Source organism: Ambystoma mexicanum, chromosome 2p, assembly GCF_040938575.1.
Source record: "Ambystoma mexicanum isolate Mex_15411 chromosome 2p, UKY_AmexF1_1, whole genome shotgun sequence".
Taxonomy (NCBI): domain Eukaryota; kingdom Metazoa; phylum Chordata; class Amphibia; order Caudata; family Ambystomatidae; genus Ambystoma; species Ambystoma mexicanum.
The window spans coordinates 658797724-658825502 of record NC_090923.1 but is presented as its reverse complement, the minus strand read 5'-3'; the positions used below and the strand labels follow the sequence as shown (position 1 = coordinate 658825502).

General features: G+C 46.0%; 1 protein-coding gene across 2 annotated transcripts in view; it reads left to right on the top strand.

Moving 5' to 3' along the window:
* Positions 1-27779, top strand: part of SIRT2 (sirtuin 2) — a 402273-nt gene that overhangs the window by 75681 nt on the left and 298813 nt on the right. The gene's annotated exons all lie outside the window — the stretch shown is intronic.

Sequence of the window (27779 nt, the reverse complement as noted above, 5' to 3'; positions counted from 1 at the left end):
CTTTCGTCATTTTCCCACGGCCCGCGCTGCTCATGAAAGAAGCTCTTCTCGCTCCTAAAGTTCACCAGGGTTTGCCGGCCTCCGGGACAAGACGCACAATCAGGGGAGTCTCTCTTTCCATCGGTAAAACATTTCCGAACAGCGCTTCACTGTGCTACCTCCGCACTTTTGATCTGCAAACAAGACCCTCTCAGGACTGACACCCACTTCAGATATAGCAGCGGCTCCAGCGTCTTTGGTTTTCCACTCCTCCTGCTGCTGCAACTGCGGCTTGCAACTTCCTCTGCCTCTCTACCTTCTTGTTCAAATGGCCTTCACCTGAGGGGGCTTTAAATATTAAAAATTCCTGCTCAGGTGTGGGTCATTAGACCCACTAGACTGCATAGTGCAGTCCTGCTTCCTTGAGTCCCTTTTCCTCGTCCCAGTATTTGGGGCATTGTGGAGCTTGAAGTCCCCAATGTGTTGATTTATTTTTATTTTACTAACTTCAATTTGTACCTTATGTAACTTACTCTATTTACTGAGTACATCTTTAGGGAAAGATTTTAGAGGAGGCAATGTTTTATTCTTGTCTTCATAGCCCAAACCTAAGTGATAATCATAAGTATCCAACACTAAAAAGTTACTGCTTGGATTCTTATCATGGCTTTTATTACTGACAAGTGGATAGTTTTGGGAAGGGAAGTCTCACTGACAACAAGCCATTATATATTCTGGTTTCATGGAAACGTTTCCCTCTGAAGAAGAAAAATACTGCGTCTCTGCTAACTGAGTCCTTCTATTCCCTTGGGGCCATTCTCCTCTCAGGTGATCCACCCAGCTAATACCACCCCCAGGGTTAGGATCAGGTAGCAGCAGCCTTCCCCTGGCCACCTGGCAGGAGACTTTAGGCAGGGTTTCTGGGAGAACTACGTAGGATTCATCACAGGATAAAGATGACCATCTAGGGTACAGCCCTTATGAGAACATGACACCCCCACATAGTTTAGCCTCGCCTTCCGCTGCTAACCTCTTTGTAGACAGTAGACCTTTGTACTGTTGTAAGGCAGAGTGCTTTAAGGTTTTGGAAAGTACAGGAACCTGCGTAATCCAAGTACTGGGACGAGTTGGCCCAGTGGAACAATAAAGATAAAACATGTGAAAGAGACAAAGCACTTATACAATGGGCCCATGCACTGCTGTCAACATTGTATAAAGAGAGACAATGGACTAAACATTGTGTCTCGGGCAGCAGCGGACGGCAAGGTGGTTGCACACTGAACATGGGAGATTCAATCCTGCATCGCTGATCCGGAGGGATAGAACTTCAAGGATGCTGGCAGTCAGCCATGTCTGATGATCGGGAGGTTTGCAGGAGCAGACTGCTGCACAGCAGTGTTGCGAGAAAGAATGAAAGCAGAAGGCAACCACAAACGCTGTCGTAGAACCGCAGGGAAAGCAAGACAACAGAGAAGCTGAACGGAATGCCAGCCATTCCAGGAAGCCACAGAAACATGCCAAAACCCTCAACAAGGTAAAGGGTGGCACGGGAGAACCAGAGGTGATGCGGGCGACTCACCAAGAGGGCACATGCAGTTATCTCTAGGCCCCATTGCAACTATAATGCATGGGTGGCACGGCAGGGGCAGAAATCTTACAAACCTTCTCCTCCTCATTGCAGTGGTCGAACAAAGCCATAAAGAGAACTTGAAAGGGGGAGTTCCTCACAACAGTGGTGGGGATAAACCAACTAAACGAGATAAGTCCTCTTCCTTGTGGCAGGGCAGTAAGCACAAAGAAGAGAAACCAGGGCCTGGGACCCAAAGCAAGAGCGTGATACAACTCATCTTCTTTGGTACTTGGCAGGGAAGTGAACCAAGTGGGCCAGTACAAAGGAAGAGAAGACCGGGTCGCCGACCCTCCTAACACCCAGAGTGGGTGTTTTAGATAGGCAGACCTGGAGAAATGGAATAATTCCCCCTGGTTGTTAGGAATTGATAATAGGATACCATGAGAGGGGAGTCATTCTCCTGCTAACCCGCACCGGGAGTATGGTCCACAAGGTCTGGGGAAGGGAGCCATTCCCCTGCGCTATTGATCATGAGATGGGAGACATTCTCCTGGCCCACCAGGAAAGTATTGTGTGGAACTTTACTATCAGGGGAAAGAGCCATTCCGCCTGACAAGACACACGACTGTTCTAAGATTTGGGAACTATTTCAACTAACCAGGAACTATAACCTAGGGCAAGAGAGTAATTCTGCTGAGGCCAGAACAAAACTGCCTTATTCTTTAGTTTCTAGTGTAAGGGACAGAAGATGTGAGGTTTCTTGACACAGGACGGTGGACACATTTGAGTTGACCAGACACCCTGACAGACACCTTATCTTTAGTTGAGGCAGGGAACTTGCTCCCCCTTCTTAGGAATAGGGATAGACAGGTTTTCTCTTGCTTTCCTCTTTAATTAAAGTCTTTAGCCCCACGCATGCCACCTTTGTATCAGTCTTCTTCTTCTGGACCCTTACTTTACTGAAACATGCCCATGAGATATCATTATAAAACATTTTGAACTGAACCTGAGTGGTTGTTGTTAGGGAGAGACTGAACACTAGCGGTAGGTGGGTGTTACGTTGATGGATGTTAGTAAAATACTGATTGTAAGTGTGGAAGGTGGGAATTTACGGTAATGGCAGTTGCCAGTGAGAAATTGGATGCCAGTAAGAGCATTCTTTTTTTTTTTTTTTGTTTTGTTTTTAGAGGTATGTGTGAACAAGATGTGGGCTTGATATTAGGGGATAGATTGTAGTATGAATCAAAGGGTTAGTCGGATGGTGGATGATTTTGTGGAAGTTGAAGTTGGATGGTAGTAAGAGAATTGATGTGAGAGATGTATGAAATGTGCAATGATGGGTGAAGGATCATATGTCAATTTAAGTGAAGAGGTAGGATCTTGAGAAACAATGACTCTAGTTACAATAAATGGTGAGAAGCCAGTGTGAGAGATCATTTGTAAGTCAGCCAAAAAGGAGACACAAATAGTATAACTGATGTGGACCACCAACTTCATCCAAGCTGCCCACTGATCCAGCTTTGTTCTATTGCGTTTCTGAGGCTTTGGCTGCTATTTCTAGGAGTACTCTGCAACTTGAAAATACTTACCCTGTTATATTGATCTTATTCCATTTAGAAATATGGCTTTTACATCCCCTTACTAGTTCTTCTCTCTAACTCGCAGGATTGTCCTTTTAACCATTTGCCATTTTGTTAACCTGTTACTCGACTGTTTCCAGTGTGTATTTAAACTTCTTTAGATGGGGCCTCCAAAAATGGACATGAACCCCCAAGTGTGGCCTCAGCAGTGAATGGTGCAGTGGTGAGGCAACTGCCTATCTTTGCTGGTTACCCCTTTTGCTAAAACCAGAAAAGTGATGGGTGGAAGTTTTCAAATTAATCTGAACCACCGGCATAGCTCTAGGCAACCTTCCACACAACCTGTGCCCTTGCAAATGGGGTCCAGCCATATGCAAATCAGTCAGGTACTGCCACCAATGGGAGCAGCCCTGCCCGAACTGCTAGGCCAGGTCTCCTCTGCACCGAAAACACAAGCGACCCCAGACTATCCCTTTGGATGTGCATCCCAGCTTTCCTCTCTCTTGCTCCATGGCCTCGTGGCATTTGTTAACTGCCAGTATGATTACCCCAATATTCCCTTCCTGTTTTAGGACATTTGTAACCTTCCTCTACTTCTCAGGATTTCTGTGCTCTAGATGTATGACTTTTCACTCTCTATTATACTATCACTACCTCCTCCCAGACTGCTCTTCCAACTTTTTCATTTTTTCCCCCGTGCCTTTGAGGCATGCATCTTTTGTCTCATTTGGAAAAATGAATACCTTCTGATTCCTCTGAATGTCCTGCATGAATACAGTAAGAGCAATAGACTAAGGTCTTATCCTGGTAGCACCCCCATGTGCCACCCCTTTTCAGAATGGGTGTCATTTTCCAACACGCTTTGCTCCTTAACTTTCATCCAGACTAGCTCAAATTCTACAAAAGCAAATCTTGAAGGAATTTCCCTCCTAGTCTAAGATCTCAAACACTTCCCAACTCGTTTAGAAGTCTTTCGTGCTAATTGATTTCCAAAGCTTTTGCAGAACAAAAAGTAAATTGCATCTATCACTCTGGTCACAAAGGAGGGTGCAAAATAACTTTGCCTACTAGATTACCGTGTGAGCCTCATGAAGTCATATTATGCAACTAAGTGAACTAATTGTCAACTTGAATCAACCCAAAAGACAACTCCTTTGTTTTATTAAGACACAAATTATTTGCATTTAAGGCCAAAATATATCTTGCCTCACATCATCTCAGCCATACATTTATGTTCCCATGGGTCATCTACATGGTGCAGTTGGTAGCATTCCAATACTGCATAGACGTTGTGCTAGTTCTTTAATTTCCTTACTATGTGTTCAAATATCTACAAGGTTTGATGTTATTCTACACCCCCTACAAATACCTCTTTGCAGAGGCATGCTCTTATCTTTTCCGGGAAATCGCTGTCCTGGGCTGCACTCACGGGCACACTGTTCTTCTCTGTGGTCATCGGTCTCTGCGATGTTCCTTGGACTAAGAGTCCACCGCAGATTTACTCATCTGCTCTCACCACCACCTCTGTCCTGCTCCTGCCCTCTTGATCTCACGTCTCGGGATTGCTGTGACTCTGACATCCCGAACAACACCTGCAAACGAGTTTGAAACTCAAATGTTTCTTGCTCTCCACTCTCAACCGGTGTAGCAAAGCTTGGGGCCTCCCACAGCTTACACTTATGTTCCTATCTCGCATCTCCTGCTTCACTCTCACTTCTTGGCAGCACATCCTTTTACATTCTCATCCCAGTAAAGTGGTAATCCGGATTTAAAGGGAAACGATATCCCTTTGGAGTTTCTGTGTCACAGTTTTCACAATTTACTAGGGATTCAATTCATCCCATTTAGGCCATGGCACTTCCAACCTGAGGGAGTTCCTCATGGGAGCAGAGTCGTCCTCTTCAAAGGGGGGAGTCTCTCCCAGTGAGGTCCCACTTGTCTCTACCTCTAGGGAGAGTTTCGTGGAGCGGGCTTACCCACCTAACCTTACAGGAAGGGGCTCTCCCTTGGGGAGAAGGGACAAATTCCCCCCTTTCGCCTCATAACATAACACTGTGAGACAATCTAACATGGCAATAAAACCCCTCTCAAACCTTTGTTATCTTACACAACCAAACTCTTACGCCTCCTACCCTTGTAACTAATTTATTTCTTAATGAGCTTTGGGTAAAAACTGAATTTGAAGTATATCACAATGCAAGTAGACACCTATGAACTTGTCGTAAACGCACAAGGCGCGACTTAGATGGAATCTGTTTTGAACTCATGTATGTTAAAGCAAAAAGAGAAAATATATTTTTTTTTACTGCATGTTTTATATTCTGCTGTGTTTGTACAATTAGAATTGCAGACACTGTGAACCTAAGGAGAACATATGCTGTTTATGCTTTCTTGCGTTTACTAGTTTTCAGGTATGGCCTTCAAACTAATTTAATTTACTTTATTTGCACATCTGTAAGTTGCATCTGTCCACTAACTCAGTATTCAAACTTGGGTACCTTTGTTTCAATGGAACACACAATGTCTTAATTAAGAAGTTTGTTTCGCTTTGATGAGATCATAGAAACTTCAATTCACTTGCATTGAATCCTATTTGATCATAAATGTGGAAAGAGTTTTGTACCCTGGGGTGGGCGCTTTATCCTTTCTATACAGGGTCTCTCCCGCAGTGCTTCAAGGTTCTCCTGACACCAATAGGAACACAATAGGAACTTCATAGTGAGCTTGAGAGCCTTAGATCCGTGGTCAGACCTAAAAAGAGAACAGTAATATACTTAACCACTTCAAACATCAATTGTGGATATTAAGCTTGTCGGAGATAATGACATTACCAAACGAGCACTAACTTAAAGAAAGGGTCATCTTCCATAATATCTTTTCTCCCAAAGAACAAAGTTTGGGAGCTTCCTTTCTTTCCTGAAAATATTCTTATTAACATCCAAAGCAGACCCTTGTCTTTCATGTTATTGATGAACCACCTTTGGTCATTATTAGAAATGTTCAAGGACCTAGCGAAGCCCCTTTTATATACTGTAGGCCATTGTTCTGTAACCAGGAGGAAACCTTGTGTAGGGTATAGTAATTCAGACATAGGAGGCAGACAGGAAGACTTGTTTCAAGGGTGTTTATTAAAGAAAAGAAAACCTGAGCTAGCCCTATGCCTATGATGAGGTTCCCTATCTTCACCCACAAATAACAAGCAAGTACTTGTCAGGATGTCGCACATGCATTCTGTCCAAACCTGTTTTTTCCTATGCTAGCCCTACCACTAAAACTAAACAAAGTAACTAGTTTCAGTAAGGTAAGTCCACTATAGGTATGGCTCAGGGTGGCTGGTTTCTGTCCCCACCTAGTTCTCTTGTTGGTTCTTCTCTTTAACTCGGACCCTGGCCTGTCAACCAAAGGAAATATGTAAAGTTCTGTTCTTGGATTTCTGTTCTTGTTCTTGATAAGAGGTGGCTCAGGTTCCGCATGAGAATGTTACCATTATTTTCCAACTCTCTAGTGCAATTACTAATGATGGGTATTTACATCTTTTTAGCTCCTCGCTCCTCAAAGTAAGTCTCTAGTTTTGGTGAATTCACTACTTTACTCGCTTTGTCACTTTATAGTTCTGTTTGAACTATCTTGCTCTCCAGGCCTCTGGCTTTCTGGTTTGCTTTCTCCAGGGAGATTGTGTCAGTTTCTAATAGTCTTTTTCTACTCTCTGTATTTGAACTTTGTTACGAGCTCTACTCCTGTCTGGGATATCTTTATTCTTGTCCTCTCTTGGGTGTGCTAGTTCTCTTGGTTTTCCCCTCCGTGAGATATTTCAACTCGTAACCCCTTGCGGGATGTTTTCAGTTTCGGCCCCCTATAGTGCCTTCACAGTATTAGTCCCTTTCAATAGTTGTCCTTTATTTCTCCCCCCCCCCTCCATGCTATTCTCCTTCTGGGTCCCTGGTGGGTCTTTTGACTCTTGGGATTCTCCCCTTCCTGGGGTATTCACATGTGTAACCTCTTGCGGGTTTTTAGCAGCTTCAGCCTCCCCTCGGCCCTTCACGGTATTAACCCCTCGCAGGCTCCTTCAACGTGCCTCTGCCCTCCACCCACTTCCATTCCCCAGCTGCGTACCTGTCTGCTTGCCTACGAGGCTTCACAGGGAAGGTGGCATCCCTTTCGGTGGTGGACCCACAAGTCCGACCTCCTTGCGGTTGGGTCTCCGATTATGGTTTTTCCGGGCGGTTGGATCCCGACCTTCGGCGTCTGCTTTTCTGTATGCCAGGGTGCCACGCCTCTCAGCGGCTCTGGTCTCTCTACCTCTCGCCTGTGCTTGGCAGCGTGCCATGGGCTCGGCAGCCCACCACGCTTCCAACATGGTCCTGCCTCCAGGTGACCGTGAGGGATACACAGACAGCTGTTCTCCAGCCAGTGATTGGCTCCCTTTCCTTACTTGGGCCCCAAGCCTTTTTACATTGGTCATGGGCTTCAGGTATGGGTGTCACACATACAGAGTCAGAAGCCATGACAAACCCATTTAAAGTGCCCTGTATGTTATTACAAGGTTCTCCTGCAATGTATCCAGGAAAGATTGGTGATTCATCAAAATAGGGAGGTATAGAAATATCTTTTCTTGGGGAGGCTTGTACCGTAAAGAGTGGTCACCCATTTCCCCTTTCACCTAAAGTGTATATTGCATAGCAGGCTCACCTTCCTAGTCTCGGAAGGGGTGGCTCCGCTGTGGGGAGAAGGGACAAATTCCCTGGATTTGTCAAAAGGGCTTTTCTCTTAGAGTTGATGGTTCACGATCCTGGATGTTTCAAATGTGGGCCTCTCTGAATACGCTACCCGGTGATATCCCTGCAGCTGTCATAATGCTTTCCTTTATATATTAAAGATGTGCACTGGTGAGTATATCAGAAAGAAATGTTGTTTTGTTTTTGAGTTGCAGAGCACACACTATGCACATGATCTAGTTCCATGTCAGCAGTGTCTGGGAGTTTCAGAAGAAAGGGAACAAGGCCCTGCGTATACCCTTTCAATTCATTGTACATGGTATGAGCTTAAAATCCTACGATGCAAATATTATTACTCCTCTGTCTTTTTTCGGCATCTTCCTGTTTGAACTTCAAAGCCTCACATTGTGTTTCCAAGGCCCCAAGTCTACTAGACAGTTAATCAAACTTTAACCCATGTTCACAGGCTGTATTTTCCATTTCTTCAATTCGCTACTCTGTTTACCTTACCTGCTTATCAAAGGTCGAGATCCTAGAGGCAAGTGCTGCGACGCTGCACTGAACCTTTTTTTTTAATTTCGATAAAAAGATTCTGCACATTTTTTTGAGTAGTTGGTATCTGCCTGCCCATTTTCTGTGAGGGACATTTGGACTTGGGCTGCTGTCTCTTTTTATTTCTGTTTGTCATGCAAATTCTGAACTAAATAATAATAACTGCTGTCTGAGACAATGCACCAATATGTGGCCCATAGTGGAGAAGAAAGATTAGGCAACAAGTGAAGGAAGCCCCCTTGAAGTGATCCCAAAGGACTTGAAATCTCTCTTGTAAGAGGGATATCACTTCACTCTTTTAGGCGATAGCCAGACTTCTCTTCCAAAAACTGCTACCATGCCTCTAATGCCAGGCTAACGTGTTCTGTTATACTTTTTGTGCTTTGAGTTGGCCTCCATGTACCAGCATGGAGGGAGTCCAACCAATCTCACTTTCTGCTGGTGGCAGTGTCAAGAGAAGTGGTTCAGTGACCCCCCGTATGGGAGTTGATTTCATCCTTCCCAAACTTTACCATTGTTAGTGTGGTACTGCAAACCTTCCATGTCGTGAGCAAAGGGAGCCCAATAGGCGATGCACTGCAGGACTCTGGAACGTCTCATGCAGCCATACCTGCCTCTTCACCTCCCTTCAAGTGAATACTGACACCATCTTGAAGAGCACTTGGTAGCCTAGATGGGATGATTTAAAAGAGCTAGAATACCCCTTTTTTCACTGGTGTTTGCTTATTTCTGAAGATCTATGTGAGCATGATCGCTTACTGAACCGATCCTCTAACTTTGCAGAAAGATGAGGTGTTTGTCCCTACCTCTAGGGCCGCAGTAGGCCCAGAGCTCAGTGGTGCCCACTAAGGATGCATCTGATCACCTGCATGCTTGCCCACTGCCCCCAGAGCCCTGGTCACCAGCAGTTTTAAGCCCTTGGCCAGCCCTCCAAATAGCCCAGTTAGATTCCTTTAGAAAAGGAGGACAGTTGAGTACAGACACCAGAGGAATCAAAGAGGGAAGCTGAGGCAGCAGAGGGAATTAAGGGGTATGTGGAGCAGATCCAATCACTAGGTGGTCAGGCTTCAAGGAGTAAGAAAAGGTGCAAGCCCAATGAGAGTTCTATCAACAGACACTGGTTGAGACATGAACTGAAGGAGAACAGGGCGCTGCAATCCTACTTTTCAGGAGCCAAAGACCAAGAAGGAGAACCTAAGTGTGTGTTAAGAACGGTACACAACATATACCGAATATGCTAAAGTTGTACACAAAATTGAATGTATTCCCCAGTACCTGCAGTGTTTGCCCTGTGATAGTGTGCAAAATCTATCTGTTTTCACTTCAACCAGTTCCACTCTAAAGAACGTATCTTCCATTGGAAAGGGCAACAGTCTCTATTCGATAACATCCACTGTAGGTTTTGTGATAGTGCGAACAACCAGAAAACCCTTAAACATTGGGTTACTGGCTGTCTGTATTTTAGGGAAAATAGAGAAAGATGTTTTAAACAAAATGCTCCAAGGGAATATTTATTTATTTATTTGGATTTGTATAGCGCACATCTGCCCATGGACATCGTGGCGCTGAAAGTAAACTTACTTGTTACAGGCGTACATGGAGTAAATACAGATACAGTGCAGAGCATTGATGCATATATACTTACAGTTGTGCTTAATTAAGTACAGTAGGATAGGATGGAGTTAGTTAAACAGCGTGGTTTTAAGTACTTTACGGAAGGCGTGGTATGAGTTTACGTTCCTTAGCGCGGTAGGGAGTGCGTTCCAATTTTTAGGTGCTAGGTGTTGAAAGCTAGACCCACCGGCTTTGCTTCTTTTGAATGTGGGTACATATATCTGGTTCGTCAAATGTGACCTAGTGGGTCTGATGGATGAGTTAAGAGTGATTCTTTCAGAAAGATAGGGGGGAGCCTTGGCGGAAAGGCATCTGTGGGTGATGGCCATGGATTTGAATAGTATCCTTTCTTTTATGGGTAGCCAGTGAGCTTCTTTCCTGGCTTGAGAGATGTGCTCCCTTTTAGGGATGCTTAGGGCTGCTCTTAGGGCATTGTTTTGTGTTACTTGCATTTTTTTTAGGTTTTGTGCAGATGTACCTAGGAAGAGAGCGTTGCAGTAATCCAATTTGGTGCCTACTGTGGCTCAGGCTATGGCCAGGCAGTTTTTAGTGGATAGGAAGGGTTTGACAGCGTTGATTACTTTAGTGGTAAGTGCAGCAGAGGAGGCTATGGCATTGACTTGTCGTGTCATGGAAAGAGTGGAGTCAAGGTATACTCCTAATGTTTTAACTGCAGTGGAGACTGTGATGGTGGAGTTGTCTATGTTGAAGGATTTGTACCGCGGTGGGAGTTTGTTTAGAGTTTGTTTGGTGCCAACTAGTAGGATCTCTGTTTTGTCCCCGTTTAGGCCGAGGCCGTTGGCTGCCATCCAAATCTGGCTGTATAGATCTTGGTTAATGCTGCTGCGTCATGTTCATAGATCCCTGTGAGAGGGAGCAGGACTTGCGTGTCGTCAGCATAATTTGTGTAAGCTATGTGACGACGGTCCAGGTCATTGAACAGTGGGAGGGTGAAGATGTTGTATAAGGTAGGGGCAGTGCAGGACCCTTGTGGGACGCCACAATGGATAGTGGTAGGGTTAGCGCTGGCCGAGTCAGAAAAGACCTTCATGAGTCGACCCTCGAGGAATGTTTTGACCCATGAGATGGCTTCTGGTGAGAAGTGGGCTTAATTTTTGAGTTGCGTGCCTAGAATATCGTGATTGACCAAGTCAAAGGCGGGAGATAGTAGGTCTAGGAAGAGCAGGAGTGCAGGTTTGCCTTTGTCCATGATGTCATTTAGTTGGATTTTGAGATCTAGTAGGGCCGATTCGGTCCCATGTCCCGGGCGGAAACCCGATTGCCTTTTTCCTAATATGCGATTTTCTTCCAGGTATTGCTGTATTTGTGTGTACGCTACTTTGTCGAGGATCTTAAGCAGGAAGGGAACGGTTGTGATGGGTCTATAGTTGTTGCCGTTTTCAGGATCTAGAGTGGGTTTTTTGGGAAGAGGGCGCTCCCAGGCTTCTTGTAGGCTGATCGGGACTGAGTTTGTATTGAAGGATGCATTGATGAAGGTTTTGAGAAATGGGGCTAATGTTTCTACGCAGTCTTTAACTAGTTTAGCGGGGCAGGCGTCGCCTTTGTAATTAGAGGGTTTGATTCTGTTAACAATATCGACTACCTCTTTTTCTGAGACTTCTCTAAATTTGAATGGAGTAATGGAATTTGTCTTTTTATTCTCAGTCATAGTTTCCGTATGGGAAGCTAATAAGATATGCTGAGTGAGATTTGTGTGATGGTCTAGGATTTCTGCTTGGAGGAGTTCAATTTTGTTTAGGAGGGCGCACTGTATGGTGTTACACCAGGCTTGGTCCTTAACAATCTCTTGAGACTTGGTGGCCGGCGTGGATAGTTCGTTGAAGATGGCGAAAAGCTCTTTAGATTCTGAAGTGGCGTTAGCGATTCTTTCATTGTAGGATGTGGATTTGGCTGCTATAATACTTTTTTTGTATTGGGTGGCCAGTGATTTGTAGGCGGATAGTGATGCTGCGTTAGGCGCACTTTGCCATAAGTTTAGGGCTTTGCGTTATTTGGTTCGTAATTCTTTTAGTTCTGCTGAGAACCAAGTATTTGAGTGTTTGGTATTTTTTGATTTTTTCTTTTGTAGAGGGGCAATGATGTCTAAGGCAGTGCTAATGGTGGATTTGTACATATCCGCCAGAGCAGCAGGGTCTGGTGTGGCATGGAGGTTGGTAGTGAGGGCCTCTAAGTAAGGGGCAATGTTTTCTTTGGTGAGGTTCTTGGCACTTCTGGTTAAGGCTGGTGGTGCTGGCTTGAGTTTTTTTTTTATTGTGTTGTTGGGTGTGGGGATGAGGAAATGAATGAGAAAGTGGTCGGACCAGGGGGTGGGTGTGACGGAGCTGATGTCGATGCCACAGTTATGGTCGACTATCCAGTCAAGAGTACGTCCTTTGTTGTGGGTAGGATGGAGTACTTTTTGTTCAAAGCCCATTTCTTGGAGAGCTTGTGCTAATGTAATGGATGCTCTATCTTTCAGGTCGTGGAGTCCCAAATTAAGGTCTCCTAAGAGAATAGTCTTTGTAGTAGTTTTAAGGTTTTCCCCCAGCAGATGTGAGAGGTTATCCTGGAAGTCCTGGAAGTCCTGGAAGTCCAGTATAGGGCCTGGTGGGCGATATACTAGATTAAAGGTGATGGTGGTATTGGTAGAGAGTGCGATCTTGGCCGATAGAGCGTCTACGTTCTCCCCTAGTTTGGGGGAGAGTTGTCTTATTTCTAGGTGATCTTTGACTTTGAGGGCTACCCCCCCACCTATGGACAGTGTTCTGTCCTGTCTAAGGATGGAATATCCTGATGGGATCGCTAGGGAGATGGCTGGCCCTGCGGCATTGTGTAGCCAAGTTTCGGTGATGGCGAGAATGTCAAGGTCGAGGTTGGTAAGAAGGTCATGAATTTCTGTGGCGTGGGCAGGGAGGGATCTGGCATTAATTAGCGCACATTGTAGGTCTGGGCGTGGCAGTGGGGTGGTAATCCGCCCTTTGGCTGCCTTCTTGGTATTGTTCATTTTGTGGTGTTTGGAGGTAGGTTTGTTTTCAGTCTTTGCTGGTGGGGTTTGTGGTGCGGGTCTGGAGCGGAGGCCTAGTATTTGATTTCTGGAGTTAGTGGCTCTAGGGTGCGTCGTGCGAGGGCTAGGCTTGAGATAAGTGGGTTTGGTGAAGAAGGATGGAAGGAAAGGCGTGGGGGGATGAGTGTGGAGGGTGGTGGTGTGGTGTTGGCCATGGTGAGAGGGCACCGGGCAACAGTCAGCTATCAGTTTTGGGTAGGGCACCAATCATTTGGCTGGGCATATGCGATACAGTGGCTATGCATGGGCAACACAGTGGCTATGCATGGGCAACACCGTGGCTAGGCATGGGCAACACCGTGGCTAGGCATGGGCAACACCGTGGCTAGGCATGGGCAACACCGTGGCTAGGCATGGGCAACACCGTGGCTAGGTATAGGCAACAATGGCTAGGTATGGGCAACACAGTGGCTAGGTATGGGCAACACAGTGGCTAGGTATGGGCAACACAGTGGCTAGGTATGGGCAACACAGTGGCTAGGTATGGGCAACACAGTGGCTAGGTATAGGCAACAATGGCTAGGCATGGGCAACAGTGCTAGGTATAGGCAACACAGTGGCTAGGTGTAGGCAACAATGGCTAGGCATGGACAACACAGTGGCTAGGTATAGGCAACAATGGCTAGGTATGGGCAACACAGTGGCTAGGTATAGGCAACACAGTGGCTAGGTATGGGCAACAATGGCTAGGTATAGGCAGCACAGTGTCTAGGCATGGGCACCACAGTGGCTAGGTATAGGCAACACAGTGTCTAGGCATGGGCAACACAGTGGCTAGGCATGGGCAACACTGTTGAGTGATTAGCAGCGGCTAGGTGTAGTTTTTAAGTAATTATCAAGCATTGGTTTCCAGAGTGCACTCCAATCTGTTAACAGTGGAATAGCAGTCTATGCTGGTGTAGTTAACAGGGCAGTTATAGAGAAACTACCATGGGTACCTCATTTCTATGAATCCTTATGTTTGAGCATGTCAGGTGCACCAGTGGCACGTAGAGTGGCTCCTGATTGACAGTGTGCATTTTGTCTGTTGATCTGTTTTGGTCTCGGTTAATGTGGGGCCATAATGTATCGTTATTTTATCTTTGTATCCATTTTTACAATGTGTTTCTGTTCTAATGCAGTGAGAATTGTCTGTGTTTTTATACAGTGAGAATTGTCTATTTCCTGTTTTGTTATGTATTTTTGGATATGTTTCTTTTTTGTGTAAGGTTGCATTGGCAACCAATATCACACTAAAACAATTTTTTAAAAACTTTGGCACAGAGGAGCAATACAAGGCTGGCAGGTAGGAATATCACAGCATGACTAAAACCCTAAGCAAGAGTAGAGGAATAGTCGTAGTTGGTCAAGAAGTTTTCTGGGCGCTATATCCAAGACTGTATTTCAGAATCCCAATAGTACAGTTGGTCCTTTTTAGAAGGGCCCGTACAACCCTTTTCAGTAACTGACAATTTCTAGGACAGTTATCCATCTTTGAGTTTTGTTGAAATCCCCTAAGGACCACCTCACCATGTTCTTTTAAGAACAAAGTGTTTGAACTTAACTTCTATCTCATGTATTGTTGATCCTTCATCACAGAAGCCTAAAACCAGACCTTTAGGGGGGGATCTTTAGGTTTTTAAGAGAGGAACCATTACCACTTGCCAGGAGTGCAGCTATTACTGGGAACCATGAAGCCTGAACACACTGGCGATAGAAGAACCCTGAGATGAGTTCCAGTGGAAGAAGGCTGAGTTCAGAGGACTGAATCTGGCGGTCCTCATGAACCTGTGGAGGAGTTCCAACCAGATGCAGACATGAGGAAGAAACGCTATACCAGCATAGATTGTGCTCCCAACTTCGAACCACAAACGGCAAGCAACCTGCACAGGAACGTATGCGCAAGTAGCAAACAAGAGAAGCGAGAAGCCTAAAAAGGACCGAAAGCACAGACAGCACCAGACAGTTCAGGTGGCAGCAGGGGACCCATAACATCAATTACAGGGACACAGCATAGAGCCATGATGGATGTAGTACTTCCTCCTGTACTTAAAATGCCAGCCAACCATTGGATCAACTTAAGAATCGGCGGCCCTGAAAGAGAGGCAAAGATGTCAAGCAGGTCAGATAACCAATGCACAGACCCCGCAAAGAAGCATGCAGGACAGACTCACTTAAAGAGATTGAGAAGTACAGAATAGGAAGGGCATATAAAGGGTAGGGCTTATGTTCTGTTACTTGGCATTTATATAGCACTCTATATATCATTGGTATGACCTCCAAGCGCTGGTAGGTTGAACGCCCTCGGGAACCGTAGCTCATGTCAGTAGAGAGAGAGGTGTCATAGGGTGCATGCGTGCACCTGTTATGTGGGCAGCTGATCTAATTGTCGGATGGCAGCTGCATCTTAGCGTTAGGTGTTGTCATGATGCCTACCCCCGGGCATCCGGACCCAGCCCAGCAGCCTCGGGAGCAGGCATCCAGACATTTATTGATACCCCAGCAGCCCCGGCTGGGGGCTATCTGGGTTCAGTCCTGGCGCCTTAGGCACCAGGCTCATAGACATTACTTACCTCCTGCAGACCATGCTGCAAATGAATCAAAGCCCACGTGAGGCCTGGATAGGACTATTTTTTTACAGGGACTATTTTTTTTACTTGGGTGTGGTTCTGGGGAACTTCTTACCTGGCACTACTTTGCAGGCTATTTAAACCACGCCCGAACAGCAGCCCATGCTTCGCGTTATTCTGCACTTCAGCAGCGTGACGCTCACCGTGCCTGCAGCATCCAGTCCTCTGCCACGGCCGCCACGCACCTGGACAACATCCTAGAAGAAAGAGAAATAAGAACAAGAACTTACCTTTTAATTTTCATCTGTTCCCGAATTCGCCGCACTTCAGAATTGGAAAAGACACGTCCGAAATAAAAGCATTGCATCGCTAGCAGGCGCGCCGCGCCATACTTACCGGTCTGCATCTCCACGGTTCAGCGCTGCAGCCATCATTTCATCACCGCATCCGTGGAACCTGGAAGGGACAAAGAGAACAAGGTGAGCCGGGTGCTAACAAAGACAATCAAAGCAACCATATTATACTCACCAGAGTTACGCTCCCCTGGGCATCTTTCATCGGTGTTCCACCTCTTAAACGCCGCACCTGTGGGAGGAAAGAACACTTGTTAAAGACATTTACTTCGCTTTTACCGGACAACGCTGGGTAATACAGACTCTTACCCACGCGCAACGTGCAGCACTTCAGGTGAACTCTTCTCGGATTAAGCTGCAATACAAAGGGATAAAAAACGAGTGAATAACAGACAATTGAACTCTATAGACATTATACTTACGGCTCCTTGCCATTTACCACGGAGTCCAACACGTCTGGAACTCGCCCAAGATCTTCAAACCAGTGAAGCAACTGGGATTCTACGCACCCCTGCGCTCAATGCAGGATGGAGAGCTCATCATTATAAACAATAAGGTGAGACAACAAGAGGGGAATATCGGGGTGCTTAGAGGGAACGAATTAAACAAGTGTTTCCTTGCATCCACTGGGTGGCTAATTCCCCTCCTCCTGCTTTTAGGAAACAACTTTTACGAATCAAGCAGACAAAGCTAGGAAGGCCGGTCCAGTCAGCCGTCTCTGCACTACGAATAACGCTGGTGGAGACCTTAGCAGTCCAGTTCCGATCAACGCCCCCGTGGGAATCGGGTGAGCATTACAGAACGCAAAGCCTATCTACAAATCCCCACCCGGGCGTTATGGAGACCTCAGAAACTGACCAACTGGCCCAATTATTAGGGGAACTTAGAGTGGAAGTGCACTCGGCCCGTCAAGAGACTAATGCCCTCAGGAGAGAACTGATTGTGTCAAAGGAGTGCACTGATGATCTTGCTAGGCAATTGCTGCAGAACCAAGCTGGGTGAACACCCCTACCTGGACTTGGGGGGGAATCCAACCCCTGATTCATGGGGGGAATCCAGCCCCTGTTTCATTGAGCAATCCTGTGCAAGTGATTTTACCAGGAACTATCCCTTTAGCTCCACCTGAACGCTTTGCTGGGGACCCAAAAAGGTTTGCAGTGTTTATGAATCAATGCCGCTTGCGCTTTTTATGCAGACCTGGAGCCTTTCCGAATGACCAAGCCAAACTAGCCTTTGTATTATCATATCTTAGTGGCAGCGCAGCAGATTGGTCCATTCCACTAGTCAACCAGGATGGCCCCCTTCTCCGGGATTTTCAAGGTTTTCAAATGAGCATGGAAAAACTATTCGCCACACATTCACAGGGACAGGCCTGGATGACCAACTCTTATCCTTATGACAGGGTAACCAGGATCTGTTAACCTATATCGCAACTTTCAATAGGTTGGTGGTGGAAACCGGATAGCCTGAGGAAAAGCGTGTTACATTATTTCACTGTGGACTTCGAGGAGAACTCAAAGACGTCCTGGCTCAAGTTGTGAACCCACCTCAGGATTGCGCAGAGTATATAGACTTAGTGGTACAGCTAGACCATCGACTCCAGAATAGAAAGGCCGACCGAGCCAAGTTCGAGAATCGGGTATTAGTTAAACCCAACGTTGTCTCCAAAGGGACTGATGCATCTGAACCTATGCAGATCGGAGGGGTTAGAGGACCCTTAACACAAAAGGAAAGAGAAAGGAGACGCCAGATGCAATTGTGTCTGTACTGCGGAACCTCAGGACATTTTCTACAGGATTGACCTGCAAAACCACCCAAGAAGGTGGTAGGAGTTGCTGATAAAGGCCAGAGAGAACCCGATTCGGGAAACGACCACGCCCGACAAGTGTAGAGGTCCACTTGCCGAGCTTGAAGAAGGACACTCCGACCTCGCACCTCATCATACCAATGGTCCTTGTTGATCCAAAGCAGCCATCATGTATGCACGCACTAAGGGCATATATTGACAGTGGGGCCGTAGGAAATTACATAGACCACGATTTGGCTTCAAGGATGAATCTACCTCTTTGCAAGAAGACCACTTCGGATGTCAGCACCACAGTCGATGGAAATGAAATAGCCTCAGGGCCCGTAACTCATTCCACTACAGAGATGACGCTGTTGGGTCAAGACGGGCACCGAGAAGCTATTGTGTTTGACTTAATCAAGGCCCTGCAGTTCCAAATCATTCTGGGAATGCCATGGTTAGAAACACATAACTCTTGTATTGATTGGAGAGAGAAGAAAGTGACCTTCCCGGATTGTGCACGTACCTGTTACCCGAAAGAACCTTTGAACAAAGGCCTGGCCACAGTTACTACCCCAGTTGTGCAGTTACCTCAGGAATATCAAGACTTTCAAGATGTTTTTCAAAAAGAACAGGCAAACACATTACCGACTCACAGACCATACGATTGTCAAATCGACCTCTTACCAGGTGCACAACCTCCTTGCAGTAGGATCTACGCCCTTACTGAGCCCGAAAATCTTCACCTACTACAATACTTGGATCAATACCTTGCTAATGGCTTCATTCGGCCATCCAAGTCTGCGGCATCCTCAGCTTTATTCTTCGTGCCTAAAAAGGAAGGTGACCTTAGAACGTGTATAGACTACTGCGCGTTAAATCAGATTACGGTAAAAAAACAATACCCCTTGCCTCTGATCCCCGAGTTACTAGACCAAGTAAAGGATGCTTGCACCTATACCAAGTTAGATCTCCGAGGGGCATATCATCTGGTACGTGTAAAGAAGGGCGATGAATGGAAGACTGCCTTTCGCACCAAGTACGGATTATTCGAACATCAGGTGATGCCCTTCGGGTTGTGCAATGCACCAGCAGCCTTCCAGTATTTTATGAACGATGTCCTTCGTGAACTCATTGACGTCTGTGTTGTATACATAGACGATATTCCAGTGTACTCCTCCTCAGAATCAGACCATGTTAAGCACGTTCGTGCAGTCCTTGAGAAACTACGCCAGCATAAGTTATATGGAAAAATGTGTTTTTCATACTACAGAAGTCGAATTCCTTGGATTCATCCTGACTCCGAAAGGGGTCCGAATGGACTCTGGAAAGGTGGACGCAATTCTCAAGTGGCCATCACCCAATTCAGTTAAAGGGGTACAAAGCATGCTTGGATTTGCTAATTTCTACCGCAGATTTATTCCGGACTTCTCACATGTGGTACAGCCCATCACAGCACTTTTGCGAAAGAACATACGCTTCTTGTGGACCAAAGAGGCTGAAAGAGCCTTCCAAGAATTGAAATTGAAATTCATGTCTGAGCCTGTCTTAAAGCATCCACGCCCAAACTTCCATATATAGTGGAGACCGATGCGTCCAGTTTAGCCATGGGAGCTGTCCTATCCCAGAAGGATCCAGAAACCGGTCAACTTCATCCAGTAGCATTTTGGTCTAGAAAGTTCACGGCACCCGAGTTGAACTATGTGATCACCGATAAAGAATTGTTAGCCATCAAATCAGCCTTTAAGGCTTGTCGGCATTATCTTCTCGGTGCTAGGCATACCATTACTGTAATCACAGATCACCGGAATCTGCAGTATTTAAAAACAGCCAAGGCCCAATTGTCGTGGCAACTTCGATGGGCATTATTCTTTGCCAAATTCGATTTCGTGATCACCTATCGACCAGGTTGTAAAAACTGCAAGGCAGATGCATTATCCCAAATAGGAATGGGAGAAACATATTCCAACCCGGAACTGGTGCCTATAATTTCAGAACAAACAATCCTCTGTATAACTACGCTACAGATTTTAGAAGACATTCATTTCAAAATCCAACAACTTTTTGATCCAGCAGCCCTGCGGGACTGGGTAAAGAAAGGCCAAGACTATTCTGTCATCAATGATCTACCTTACTATCAAGGGCGTTTATTTCTACCTCAAAAGGAACTACAAGAACTAGTCCTCTCCAATTATCATGATGCTCTCATGGAAGGACACCCTGGTATCGCAAAAACCGAGGCTAAAATTAAAAGCCAATTCTGGTGGACGACCTGGCGAAAAGACCTAAAGTCGTTCGTGCTGTCTTGTGGTATTTGCGCCCAAAACAAAAGCCAGAAGAAAAAACCAGCTGGCCTTTTACAACCGTTGGATATTCCGCCTACACCATGGCACACTTTGTCCTTAGACTTTATTACCGATTTGCCTCCATGCAATGGATTCAACACCATTCTAGTTATCGTGGATCTTTTTTCCAAGATGGCCCACTTTATTCCTTTAAAAGGTTTACCTTCTGCTTCAATTTTGGCCAAGGAATTTCTCGAAAACATTGTGCGAATCCATGGATTTCCTTCCATATTGGTCTCTGACCGAGCTAGTCAATTCATTTCGCAATTTTGGAAGAAATGTTGTCAATTGGCTCAAATCCACGTAAGGTTATCAACCAGTCACCATCCCCAGACCGATGGTGAAACGGAGAGGACCAACCAGACTCTCGAACAATACCTACGTTACATGCTACACCAAACCGAAAGCAACTGGAAAGATATTTTATGGATTGCTGAATACGCATACAATAACCCAGTACATTCAGGAACCGGACAGAGCCCCTTTTATACTATCTTTGGGCATCATCCTCAAACCTCAGAGCTCGACTCGACTCGCCTCAGCACTTAGAAATGCCTGCAGTAACTCACCTGCACTCTACTATTACACAAGCCTTTAAAGAGGCATAAAACATTTGAAACAAGCAAAAGAAAAATACAAGAAAAATGCCGATCAACATAGAAGTGACATTCCGCCATACCAGATTGGGGATCAAGTTTGGCTGGCTACAAAACACATACCTCTCAAAGGAACTCGAACTTTTAATCCTCGATATTTGGGACCTTACACCATCAAGGCCATTATCAACCCGGTGGCCGTCAAATTGGAATTACCCTCTAACATGCGGATTCACCCTGTCTTTCATGTCTCACTTCTAAAACCAGTTCAAGCTGGGACTAGATTAGCCAAACCACCCGACCCCGTCCTCATAGATGGGGAACCTGAATTCGAAGTTAAAACTTCCTGGACTCTAAGATGGTTAAATCAAAGCTTTTTTATTTAATCGACTGGAAGGGCTACGGACCACAAGAAAGGTCATGGGAGCCTAGTGACCACGTTCATGCGCCTTGATTGGTGAAGAAATTCCATCGGAACTGCCCAGACAAACCAGGGACAGGGGGAAGAACAACTTTAGGATGGGCCTTGGGGGGGGGGGGGGGGGGAGGAGCGGGAGTGCTGTCATGATGCCTACCCGCGGGCATCCGGACCCAGCCCAGCAGCCTCGGGAGCAGGCATCCAGACATTTATTGAGACCCCAGCAGCCATAGGTGCCAGGCTCATAGACATTACTTGCCTCCTGCAGACCATGCTGCAAATGACTCAAAGCCCACGTGAGGCCTGGATTGGGCTATTTTTTTTTAATTTATTTATTTATTTTTTTTACAGGGACTATTTTTTTTTACGCGGGTGTGGTTCTGGGGAACTTCTTATAACCTGGGACTACTTTGCAGGCTATTTAAACCACGTCAGAACAGCAGCCCACGCTTCGCGTTATTCTGCACTTCAGCAGCGTGACGCTCACCGTGCCTGCAGCATCCAGTCCTCTGCCACGCCCGCCTCGAACCTGGACACCATCCTAGAAGAAAGAGAAATAAGAACAAGAACTTGCCTTTTAATTTTCATCTGTTCCCGAATTCACCGCACTTCAGAATTGGAAAAGACACGTCGGAAATAAAAGCATTGCCTCGCTAGCAAGCACGCCACGCCATACTTACCGGTCTGCATTTCCATGGTTCAGCACTGCAGCCATCATTTCATCACTGCATCCGTGGAACCTGGAAGGGACAAAGAGAACAAGGTGAGCCGGGTGCTAACAAAGACCATCAAAGCAACCATATTCTACTCACTAGAGTCACCGCTCCCCTGGGCATCTTTGATCGGTGTACCACCTCTTAAACGGCACACCTGTGGGAGGAAAGAACACTTGTTAAAGACATTTACTTCGCTTTTGCCGGACAACGCTGGGTAATACAGACTCTTACCCACGCGCAGCCTGCAGCACTTCAGGTGAACTCTTCTCGGATTAAGCTGCAATACAAAGGGATAAAAAACTAGTGAATAACAGATAATTGAACTCTATAGACATTATACTTACGGCTCCTTGCCATTTACTACGGAGTCCAACACGTCTGGAACTCGCCCAAGATTTTCAAACCAGTGAATCAACTGGGATTCTACGCACCCCTGCGCTCGGTGCAGGATGGAGAGCTCATCATTACAAACAATAAGGTGAGACAACAAGAGGGGAATATCGTGGTGGCTTGGAGGGAACAAATTAAACAAGTGTTTCCTTGCATCCACTGGGTGGCTAATTCCCCTCCTCCTGCTTTTAGGAAACTACTTTTATGAATCAAGCAGACGAAGCTAGGAAGGCCGGCCCAGTCAGCCGTCTCTGCACTATGAATAACGCTGGTGGAGACCTTAACAATCCAGTTCCGATCAACGCCCCCGTGGGAATTAGGTGAGCGTTACAGGTGTGGTGTTGTAGATATTAGTTTAATGTGTTTGCAGTCTGGTGGGTGGGCATCCAGACTGGGTTTGGCTGCGTTAGGCCTGAAGGACGCTTATGTGAGCAGCTAGGCCGGAATGTCGTGGGAAAGCTACGTTTTATTAGGGTGATGAGGTGTTCATGGGGTAGTGTTTGTAATGTGAACAGCTAGGCTGAATTTATCAGGGGTATAGCTGTGTTCTAGTTGTGTGATGGTGCATAGTCGTGAGTAGGCGTAGTGATGTTATATGGTATGATGGTTCATCTTTAAAGCACCTGTGACCAGGCACGTGCACAGGATGGCAGGGAGAAACCGACATACTGACACAGCGACAGTGGGTTGGTCTTGCAGTGACAGAAGGTGGCATACGGATATATGGCAGCAGCATGGTGATAAGAAAGCCGAGGAAACAGTGACATATGGGCATATAAAGTAACAGCATGGGGGACAAGAAAGCAGAGGACACAATGACACATGGGCACATGTGGTCAAGAGAGGGTTGGGTAATACATTGGGATACATGGCGACATCACGGGAACTGGATGGCAGGCAGCACAGCGGCACACAGACAGTGACAGGCTGGGCTTACAGCGATATGATGGGACATAGGGATATACAGCAGCCACATGGAGTACAAGAAGGCAGGGTATACAGAGACATGTGTAAGGTGAGCACATATGGGGATTATTCATTCCATTGATGGATCATTCTATTTCTCCAATTTCTTCATCCAATCTTTCCACCTATCCATTCCGTCCATGCATCCATCCGTTTTCCATTTCCTCATCCATTCATTCCATCCATCCGAAGCCCTCCGTTACCTCTATCAATTCCATCACCTCCATTTCATCCATTCATTCTAGTCATTCCATCCATCCATTCCGTCCATTCATCCATCAATTCCATATACATACACTCCGTTGGTTCCATCCATTTCATCCATCATTCCATATAAATACATTCCATTCATTCCGCATGTATCCATGCCATCCTTTGTCCATTTCTTTTTCTTTGTGTGTCCACCCACTTTATTAATTCCATCCCCTTCATCCATTCTGTCCATTCCATTCCATCCATCCGATCCGTCCTCCATCCAAATTCCATCACATCCACTCCATCCATTTCCTCTACTCCATTCATTTCATCCACTCCAATCCATTTAGTCTATTCTAACCATTTCATCCACTCCATCCATCAATCAATTCCATATACATATAATTCATCCATTTCATCCACTCCATCCATTCCATCTCTCCATTCCACGAATCCGTCCATTCTATCCATCCACTTCGACCATTCCATCCATTTCATTGATACCGTACATTCCATCTGTTTTATACGTTTCATCCAGTTCATCCACCCCATCTACTCTGTTCCACCCATCAACTCCGCTCACTCCCTCTGTTCCATCCAGCCATCAGTTCCATATACGTCCATTCCATCCATCCCATGCATCCATTTCTCTGTACCGTCCATTCCATCCACTATATCGACCCCATACACTCCATCAATTCCATATACACATAATTCATCCATTTCATCCACTCCATCCATTCCATCTCTACATTCCGCGCATCCGTCCATTCCATCCATCCAGTTCGACCATTCCATCCATTTCATCGATACAGTACATGTCATCTGTTCAATCCGTTTTATCCATTTCATCCCCCATCTACTCCGTTCCATCCACTACAGCCATCCATTCTATCCATCTTCTCCAACCATCCACTCCATCCATTAACTCCGTACACTCCCTCCGTTCTGTCCAACCATCAGTTCCATGTACATCCATTACATCATTGTCATCCATTCCATCCACTTCATCCACTCCACCCATCAAATCCATCTTCATATATTCTATCCATTTTATCCATTCCACTCATCAATTCCTTACATATAGCCTCCATTTATTCCACATGCATCCATGCCATCCATCCGTTCCACAAGCGTCCACTCATTCCATTCATCCCATCCCCTCCATCCATCCATCCACCATCCACTCCACCGATCCATTTCTTCCATCCATTCCATCTGTCCATTCTAACCATCCGTTACATCTAGCCATTCCATCCATTCCATCCATTCCATCCATCCATTCCATCAATTCCATCCACATACTTTTGATTCATTCTGCAAGCATCCATGCCATATATTCCATCCATTCATTCCACATGCGTCCATCCATTCCATTCACTCCATCCACCCCATCCACTCACTACATCTGTCTGCTCCATCCATCTATCCCTTCCATCCATTCACTCCACCCATCCATTCCATCCATCCATTATATCTTGAGGGTAAGATCAAGATCATTGTTTGGTGTTCATGTACGGTTCTCTATAGTCGGATCAGTGGGCGTATTAATTGAAGACAAGGTTGGAAGTCCCAATGCGCTTTTAGTTATTGGGTGTTGGTAGCTCAGACGTATCTTTATGGTTGTTGTTGGTGTTATGGAAAGAGCCATATTTTTAGTAATCTGCAGAGTGTAATATAGTCTTGGGTGTGCGAGTTCCACAGAGTCTGGGCCAGTGATGAGAAAGAGGATCTGCCAATCCTGGCGGAGTTGGTGGTTGGGATCACTAAAAAGAGGGCAGAGCTTGATCTTAGGGTGCGACATGGGAGATAGGGTTTTAACTTATCTTGGAGGTACAGTGGGTTTGTCTAGTGCACTGCACAATGAGTTATACTCAGGGTTTTGAAAGTGGCTCTTCGTGCGGCTGGAAGCCAGTGGAAGGTTCTGAGAGCTGGAGAGGTGTGGTCTCTTGGACCAAGGGCGAGGAGCAGTTTAGCTGCAGTATTTTGCACTCTTTGGAGTTTATTAAGGTGGTACGCCGGGAGTCCTAGGTAAAGGGAGTTGGCATAGTCCAGTCTTGACATAACAGCGGCGAGTCTGTTTGGGAAGTAGAGGTAGGGAAAGATGCACCTGAGAATTTTGAGATGATAGTGACAACATTTAGATACATTGTTGACCTGTCGGGAGAGGTTTAGACCAGAGTCCATAGTGCATCCAAGGTTTTTTACTGTGACTGTGGGGATGGGCGGGTTTCCCATGGAAGGGGGCCAGGGGAGTCGCGAGGTAGAAGCTCAGTGTTGCCACACACCATGATTTCGGTTTTAGTGGGGCTTAAGAGGAGGTGGTTTATAGTCATTCAATGGTCGATATCTAGGAGGCAGGTTGCGAGGTTGGGCTGGGAGTTGGAGTCTGAGTTGTGGATTTTAAGGATGATTTGGGTATCGTCGACATAGTTGTAGCACACAATATTGTGCAGGCGGATGATTCCAGCAAGGGTGGACATATAGAGGTTGAAAAGGAGAGCCGATAAGCATGCACCTTGCAGTACTCCAGTATTAACTGAGCGACCACCTGAGACAAAAGGGGAGAGGAGGGTTATTTGTTTCCTGTTGTTGAGGAAGGAGGCGATCCATTTTAGAGCAGTTCCAGGGATTCCAACGGAGTGGAGACGGTCAAGAAGGATTGAGTGGTTAATCCTGTCTAAGGCTGCAGACAGGTCGAGGAGAATTGGTGCAGTGCATCCTGCGGAGTCTGCAGTGATCTTAAGATCGTCCCAGATTGAGGCTAGAGTGGTTTCGGTTCCTTGTCGCTGAAGCCTGATTGGGCGGGGTCGAGGAGGACCAGGAAGAGCAAAGTATCAGAAGAATGAACACGAGAACCAACAGTCTCCAGTAATGGCATTGAAGCCAAAATCCTTTGAGAGACCAGATTCACACAGAGGACCCAAGCAAAGAGGGCAGTCAGAAAAATAGCAGCAGGGGCCTTCACTGGCCAGAGCCACTGAGTGATGGGTTACGGCCCAGACGTGGCCTTGTGTTCCTTGGAGTCCCTGGGACAGTGAGCCTCACAATTGTGGCTGAGCATGAGAAAAGCCCTCAGGGCCTGGGCCACCTTGTCGTCCTGGAACCCCTGAAGGGCACCATATTCTTTCTGACTGAGAAGTGCACTAGAACCCTTATTGGAGAGACTGAAAGATTAAAGGGAAGTCTCCCGGGTGCAAATGGAACCATCTCCATCCTGACTGATACCCTAGTAGTGGGAAGGGCACTATATTTGTTATACAGAAGCAGGCAAAGCGGGAATAAAGATTGGCAGGGACAAGATTGCAAGAGAACCCTTTAGTAAGAAGCAGTATGCAAGATAGTGTCCTTCTGGTGTGGATTCCAAATTGCAAGGTGGGCACTATAATATTGTTAAGAAGAATTAAGAAGCGTCTGGGTGCTATATCCCAGAGACTGTGTTCTACATTAGAACACCTGGGAGAGACAAGAATCCCCATGATGGTGGAAACTCAGATATTTTATTGTTGATCCCCTTCTGACTATGTAGACCATGCCCAGAAAGGTTATACTTGTTTTGTTGCAGATAAACCGCTGGTCCCTATAGGAGTTTATCCCCATCCCATGTAGTCTCGAGAAAATAGAGGTCAGACCACTTCTTGAATCACATGGTCCTTGTCAGTCCACCATTCCAACTCGTAGGCAGATATTTAAATGTAGGAAGGGAGACCAGTCGCCATGAATAAAGCTGTATCCTGACAAAACACCCCCACCCCTCTAATGCTGACTATACGAGCAGGAACAAAATGATGGTGATGGGCTTAGAGCTGGAACAATCCATCTTGTGGCAGTGAAGTGCTGCTGAATCATTATAAAGCCAGGGGAGCTGTTGAAGCCTTTATATAGTGTTTTTAACCCTGAGATCTAAACACCTGTAAATCACGATAAAGCCAGAAGCTAGAAAAAGCTTCTGTGACACGGTTCTGCATCCTGACAAAGCCAAGAGGCAGAGGAAGCCTCTGTGTAACATTTATGTACCTTGAAATATATAGTCAAAAGGTTGGAGAAATGTCTGCGAAATTGAGTCCTGATAGAGTCAAGAGGGTGAAGAAGCCTTTGTGGAATGTTTTTCTGAATGCTGATAAAGTCAAAAGTCAGAGGTTCCTCTGTAAAATAGTTGGTAATCCTGTGAATGTCGCTGAAAATGGTAATCCTCAGAAGGAGTGCATAGGTCGTTGATAAGGCTATAAGAGACTGATAATCCTGAGACGGGAAAGTCATTGAAAGAGGAAGGAGAGTGCAAGAGGTACGAAAGGAGTAAAGTGGTCACAAGGGAGAAATTAGTGGAGTGGAAGAACTGGGCTGGAAGGATGCTCTAGAGCTGAAGGAGCACACGCCAGTCCATGGGCCAG